Source organism: Cervus canadensis, chromosome 23 (genome assembly GCF_019320065.1).
Source record: "Cervus canadensis isolate Bull #8, Minnesota chromosome 23, ASM1932006v1, whole genome shotgun sequence".
In the NCBI taxonomy this organism is placed as follows: domain Eukaryota; kingdom Metazoa; phylum Chordata; class Mammalia; order Artiodactyla; family Cervidae; genus Cervus; species Cervus canadensis.
The window spans coordinates 53,262,192-53,269,093 of NC_057408.1; the positions used below are offsets into that span (position 1 = coordinate 53,262,192).

The following is a 6,902-nucleotide window of genomic DNA, read 5'->3' on the forward strand; positions in this document are numbered from 1 at the left end:
TTTGCTGACAAAGGTCCATCTAGTCAAAGCTATGGTTTTTCCAGTAGTCACGTATGGATTTGAGAGTTGGACCATAAAGAAGACTGAGCGAGGCAGAATTGATGCTTTTGAACTGTGGTGTTGGAGAAGATTCTTGAGAGTCCCTTGGACTGCAAGGAAATCAAGCCAGTCCATCCTAAAGGAAATCAACCCTGGATATTCATTGGAAGGACTGATGCTGAAGCTGAAGCTCCAATACTTTGGCCACCTGATGCGAAGAGCAGACTCATTAGAAAAGACCCTGATACTGGGAAAGCTCGAAGGCAGGAGAAGAGGACGACAGAGGCCAAGATGGTTGGATGGCATCACCGACTCGATGAACATGAGTTTGAGCAAACTCCAGGAGATAATGAAAGACAGGAAAGCCTGGCGTCCATGGGGTCGCAAAGACTCGGACACCAGTGAGCAAGAGAACATCTACCGTGTCCCTCTAGCTCCCCCTACTGGCAAAGCTTGTCATATTTATGTCAGAGAAGGTAGCGAAGGGCGAATAGACAGCTGAGAAATAATAGATTGACAGTGGTCACTGTATCTAGCAAAGAACTATAAAACTCAATTCAATGTAACTATAAACACCAATACTACATATGTCACCCTGAGATAACTTCGTGTTGTGTTAGTCGTTCAGTCGTGTCCAACTCTTTATGACCCCGTGGACTGCAGCCCATCAGGCTCCTCTGTCTACGGGATTTCCCAGGCAAGAATACTGGAGTGCGCTGCCATTTCCTTCTCCATGAGATTACTAAGAAAGCCCAATTAAGGTATAGTCTTAGATAGGTAATAAGTAATAACAGTCTCTTGGGGATTCCCAGGTGGCTCAGTGGTAAAGAATCTGCCTGCCAAGCAGGAGACGTAGGTTCAATCCCTGATCTGGGAAGATCCCCTTAAGAAGAAATGGTAAGCCACTCCAGAATTCTTGCCTGGGAAATCCCATGGACAGAGAAACCTGGCAGGCTACAGTCCACAGGGTCACAAAAGAGTCAGATATGACTTAGCAATGAAACAACAACAGTTATCTAGTTTACTTTTTATCGAGGTATAATTGACATATGACATTAGTTTCAGGTGTGCAACATAATTTGATATTTGTATATATTGCAAAATGGTCACGACAGTAAGTCTAGTTAACATGCATCACCATATAGAATTATAACTTTTTTCTCGTGATGAGAACTTTTACGATTTACTCTCTTAGCAACTTTCAGATATTCAATACAGTATTGTTAAATGTAGGCTCCGTGCTGTAAATCACATCCCCCTAAATTATTTATTTCACAACTGGAAGATTGTATCTTTTGATTGCCTTCATCCATTTTTCTCACACCTCCATGTGGCCCACCTCTCGCAACCACCAGCTTATTCTTTGTATCTATGAGCTTAGTTTTTTTATTCTACCTGTAAGTGAGATCATATGGTATTTGTTTTTCTCCAAGTCATTTCACTTAACACACTACCCTCAAGATCCATTCATATTGTTGCAAAATTCTTCATTTTTTTTATAGCTGAATAGTATTCCACTGTATATATACACCACGTTTTCTTTATCCATTGTTGGACACTTAAGTTACTGCTATATTTTGGCTATTATAAATAATGCTTTTTTAAAAAATAAACACACAGATGTGAAATTGCTGGATGATACAGTAGTTGAATTTTTATTTTTTTGAGGACTCTCCATGACCTTTTCCATAGTGGCTGCATCAATTTACATCCCTACTAACGCTGCATGAAGGTTCCCTTTTCCCACATTCTTCCCAACATGCTTTATTTCTTGTCTTTTTGATGATAGCTCTTCTCATGGGTGCGAGGTAATAACTCAATGTGGTTTGGATTTGCATTCCCCTGATGATGAGTGAGGCTGAACACTTTCTTGTACCTATTAACCATCTGTATGTCTTCTCTGGAAAAATGTCTATTCAGATCCTTGAGTCACTTTTCAATCATATTGTTTGAGTTTTTGCTATTGAATTGTATGAGTTTTTATATACTTTGGATACCAACCTTTTAACAGATATACAATTGAAAGTATTTTTTTCCATTCAGCGGGCTGTCTTTTAATTTTGTTGGTGGTTTCCATTGCTATGCAGAGGGTTTTTACTTTGATGAGGACCTACTAATTTATTTTGTTTATGCTGCCTTTGATTTTGGTGTCAAGTCCAAAAATGCACTGCCAAGACTGATGTCAAAGAGATGACTGCCTATGTTTTTTTCTAGGAGTTTCATGGTCTCGGATCTTACAGTCAAGCCTTTTGAGTTAATTTTTGTGTATGGTACAAAATAGTGGTCCAGTTTCCTTCTTTTGTATGTGGCTGTTCAGTTTCTCCAGCACCATTTACTGAAGAGACTGGCCCTTTCCTTTTTGTATATTCTTGGCTTCTTTGTCACCAGCTTTAGTCGTATTAATTGTAAACCATGCATCACTTACCCAATTCCCTAATAGAATCTAGCAGATGAAAATGGCACAATTAAAACTCATCCCTGGTCATGACCCCAAAACTTCCTTCCTCACTTACTCAATCTTCATCCTCCAAAGACCCAAGCTTTCAAGTTGTACACGATTCTTCTGATTCCACAGCCCCTCTGCTGCTCCCAGCATTTCATGAATCACCACCATGGTTGTTTATCTCCATTTTTACTGCTAACAGTTCAGAAAATTTGCTCTTAACACCATGATTTTTATAATAGGTTTTTGGTTCATGTTTCTATCTACCCATTTATATAGTGTATAATAACTGTCACTCCAGTATTCTTGCCTGGAAAACCCACGGACAGAGGAGCCTGGTGGGCTAAAGCCCACGGGATCGCAGAGGTGGACATGGCTTAGTGACTAAACAATAACAGACTGTCACCCTTTAATCTCTCAAAACACTTTGATTATAGCACATTTGTTTTTAAAAATGAATAACCATGCTTATTTGTCCAAATTAAACCTTTAAAAATGTACATAAAATGTACTACATCCATGGACCTCAGATGACTTTTCCAAAGCTATTTTATTAAACAGCCCTTCTGCTTCGTCTCTTTCTATAGGATGTGATTTTCTAGGCCTTCCAGCATTTCTACCTTGTCTCATAAAACAGGAAACTGATGGTTTACTCTCCTCGAAGAAAGTGGTCTCTGGGTGCTCTCTCACTAATCTTTTTGGTACAGCTGAGAAAACGAACCATAAACACTTGACTCAGTACTAGACACCCTCTTTGGAAAAGTATGCCCTCAGGTGCACGCATTCTCTGCTTCTCCGGGTAGTAACCTTATAGAGGCATAAATCTGCTGCTCCGAGAAATCAATGTACCAAGCAGAGAAGCAGTGGAATGAAATGTAAGAGGTACACTGGCTGCCGGTCTCAACCACATTTTCCAATCCAGCTTTTATAAAATTAAAATTTATAAGATGGAAATGTGGTCTCCATCTGTTTTAGTAACAGATTTTACTTTCATGTGATTCCAGATTTTGGAGAGGAAGAAGAATGTTACTTAGCTCTGTGCCTGAGCCCCACTCCTGTGCCTGGCAGGGGACCCACAGCTCACAGCAGGATGCAGGTAAAGACTCTGGTACCCAACGAGGTTAGAACGACTAGCCCAACTGTGTGCCCATCTAGTTAAAGAATGATTCATGCAGTCCAGATTTCAGAAGTCCAAGTGTAAGATGACTGGTAATAAACCATGATTCTTTCTATGTGGGAGTCACTGGGGGTTCCTTCGAAAATCTAGTGAAAGCTAAGAACTCTCTATTCTAAAAAAAAAAAAAAAAAAAAAGCATATTATCACAGTAACATTTGCAACAATTTCAGGAGGATTGCAGACTTCCTAAAGCCTAAAACTGACCCTCACGTGTTCCATGGAGTCCAGGGAAAGGACTTCAAACTAACTTTTATTCTGTTTCTACCTTTTTAATTTATATTTACACTCTTCCTTCTGCTTTCATTTCATCTTCCTTCCTGAAATACTCACTTGTTCTACTATGTCCACTGGTTTTTTGGTCATTTAATTTAAAAATTTTAAAGCATTAGCTAGCATGTTTCCCAGGTCCATATTCCTAAATGAATGGCATTTAATTGTTGAAATGACTAATATCCTGTTCCCCCCACCCAGACAGCATGACACAGCTATTAAACTGTATACAAATGTTCCCTCTATACACAGACTCATGAAACTGGCTTTCGATATAGTTGAACTGAATTTAATTTTGAATATCAAAGCAGTGCCTTTAAGTCACACAAAAAAAAAACCACTGAAATTCTAAAATAAGTAGGTCTCATAAATTTGGAGTGCACAGGTTTGGTCAGCACCACCAGGATGCCTAGAATAGAAGTGACCAAGCATCTTAGGTTGAATCCACATATAAAATGGAAGAGTAAGGAACAGTTGGCAGCACTCTAATATTCATTGATTCTCAGATCATGCCAAGTTTTTTTTGTGTGTAGACTGAAACATGCAAATTAAAGTTATTCATAGTACGCAACGTGAACATAACAGCATCTGTCATCCCCTTCATGCAACAGGGAGTTCAGTGCAGGCCTCACCTGAACTCTTAAGGACATCACATGGTACCTTCAAAGGAAGAGGGAGACCCCAAGCAGAACGCATAAGAGAGATGACAGAAGCAGTTCATAAGCCTCACCCCCACCCCACACACATGAAGTGAATGAAAAAATTGAATTTGAATATGGAAGAGGGAGTTATCTTGAGGGAGTATCTTTGGAGAGAGTTCTCCCCGCAAAAATAAAGACAATGGACGTATTTCCTCTTCAAGAAAAAGGGGCTTTATGAGTCCCCTAAGTTAGAGTTTGTAGTTAAGTGCTATTTTCTTCCTGCCTAGGTGACCCAAGGTATAAGTTCAGTTCAGTTCAGTTCAGTCGCTCAGTCATGTCCAACTCTTTGCAATGTCATGGACTGCAGCACACCAGGCCTCCCTGTCCATTGCCAACTCCTGGAGCTTACTCAAACTCATGTCCGTTGAGTCGGTGATGCCATCCAACCATCTCATCCTCTGTCGTCCCCTTCTCCTCCCGCCTTCAATCTTTCCCAGCATCAGGGTCTTTTATAACGAATCATTCTTTGCATCAGGTGGCCAAAGTATTGGAGTTTCAGCTTCAGCATCATACCTTCCAGTGAATACCCAGGCCTGATTTCTTTTAGGATGGACTGGTTGGATCTCCTTGCTGTCCAAGGGACTCTCAAGAGTCTTCTCCAACACCACAGTTCAAAAAGCATCAATTCTTCAGCGCTCAGCTTTCTTTATAGTCCAACTCTCACATCCATACATGACCACTGGAAAAACCATAGCTTTGACTAGACGGACCTTTGTTGGCAAAGTAATGTCTCTGCCTTTTAATATGCTCCCTAGGTTGGTCATAACTTTTCTTCCAAGGAGCAAGTAACTTTTAATTTCATGGCTGCAGTCACCATCTGCAGTGATTTTGGAGCCCCCAAGAAAATAAAGTCTGTCACTGTTTCTACTGTTTCCCCAGCTATTTTCCATGAAGTGATGGGACTGCATGCCCTGATCTTCGTTTTCTGAATGTTGAGTTTTAAGCCAACTTTTCCACTCTCCTCTTTCACTTTTATCAAGACGCTCCTTAGTTCGTCTTCACTTTCTGCCATAAAGGTGGTGTCACCTGCATATATCAAGTTATTGATATTTCTCCCGGCAATCTTGATTCCAGCTTGTGCTTCATCCAGTCCAGCATTCCTCATGATGTACTCTGCATGTAAGTTAAATAATCAGGGTGACAATATACAGCCTTGACATACTCCATCTGTTGTTCCATGTACAGTTCTAACTGTTGCTTCCTGACATGCATACAGATTTCACAAGAGTCAGGTCAGGTGGTCTGGTATTCCCATCTCTTTAAGAATATTCCAGAGTTTGTTGTGGTCCACACAGTCAAAGGCTTTGGCATAGTCAATAACACAGAAGTAGATGTTTTTCTGGAACTCCCTTGCTCTTTCGATGATCCAGCGGATGTTGGCAATTTGATCTCTGGTTCCTCTGCCTTTTCTAAATCCAGATTGAACATATGGAAGTTCATGGTTCATATACTGTTGAAGTCTTGCTTGGAGAATTTTGAGCATTACTTTACTAGTATGTGAGATAAGTGCAATTGTGCGGTAGTCTGAGCATTCTTTGGCATTGTCTCTCTTTGCGATTGGAATGAAAACTGACCTTTTCCAGTCCGGCCACTGCTGAGTTTTCCAAATTTGCTAGCGTATTGAGTGCAACACTTTCACAGCATCATCTTTCAGGATTTGAAATAGTTCAACTGGAATTCCATCACCTCCACTAGCTTTGTTCATAGTGACGCTTCCTAAGGCCCACTTGACTTCACATTCCAGGATGTCTGACTCTAGGTTGGTGATCACACCATCATGATTATCTGGGTCGTGAAGATCTTTTTTGTATAGTTCTTCTGTGTATTCTTGCCACCTCTTCTTAACATCTTCTGCTTCTGTTAGGTTCATATAATTTCTGTCCTTTACTGAGCCCATCTTTGCATAAAATGTTCACTTGGTATATCTAATTTTCTTGAAGAGATATCCCACGTCCAAGGGCAGAGGAGCCCTAGCAAGACAGTAGGCGCTGGAGCGGCGGCTCTGAGGAGATACCCCACATCCAAGAACAAAGGAGAAGCCCAGCAAGACATTAGGAGGGGTGAAATCATGTTTAGAATCAAACCCCCTACCCACCAGAAATGCTCAGAGGGCTCAAACAAACCTTGTATGCACCAGGACACAGAGACTGAGACAGAACTGTGTTTGAGCGTCTCTGTGGAGGTTCGGGTCAGCAGTGGTCTGCCGCAGGGACAGGGGCTCTGGGTGCAGCAGACCTGGGCATGGCGTAAGCCCTCTTGGAGAAGGTCATCA

The 6,902-nt window shown here is 41.1% G+C and overlaps 1 non-coding gene across 1 annotated transcript; it reads left to right on the forward strand.

The window, feature by feature from the left end:
- Positions 1-845: 845 nt before the first annotated feature.
- Positions 846-916, forward strand: TRNAG-GCC. The gene has a single exon. It is a non-coding gene; the product is annotated as a tRNA-Gly (tRNA).
- The last annotated feature ends 5,986 nt before the right edge of the window (positions 917-6,902 follow it).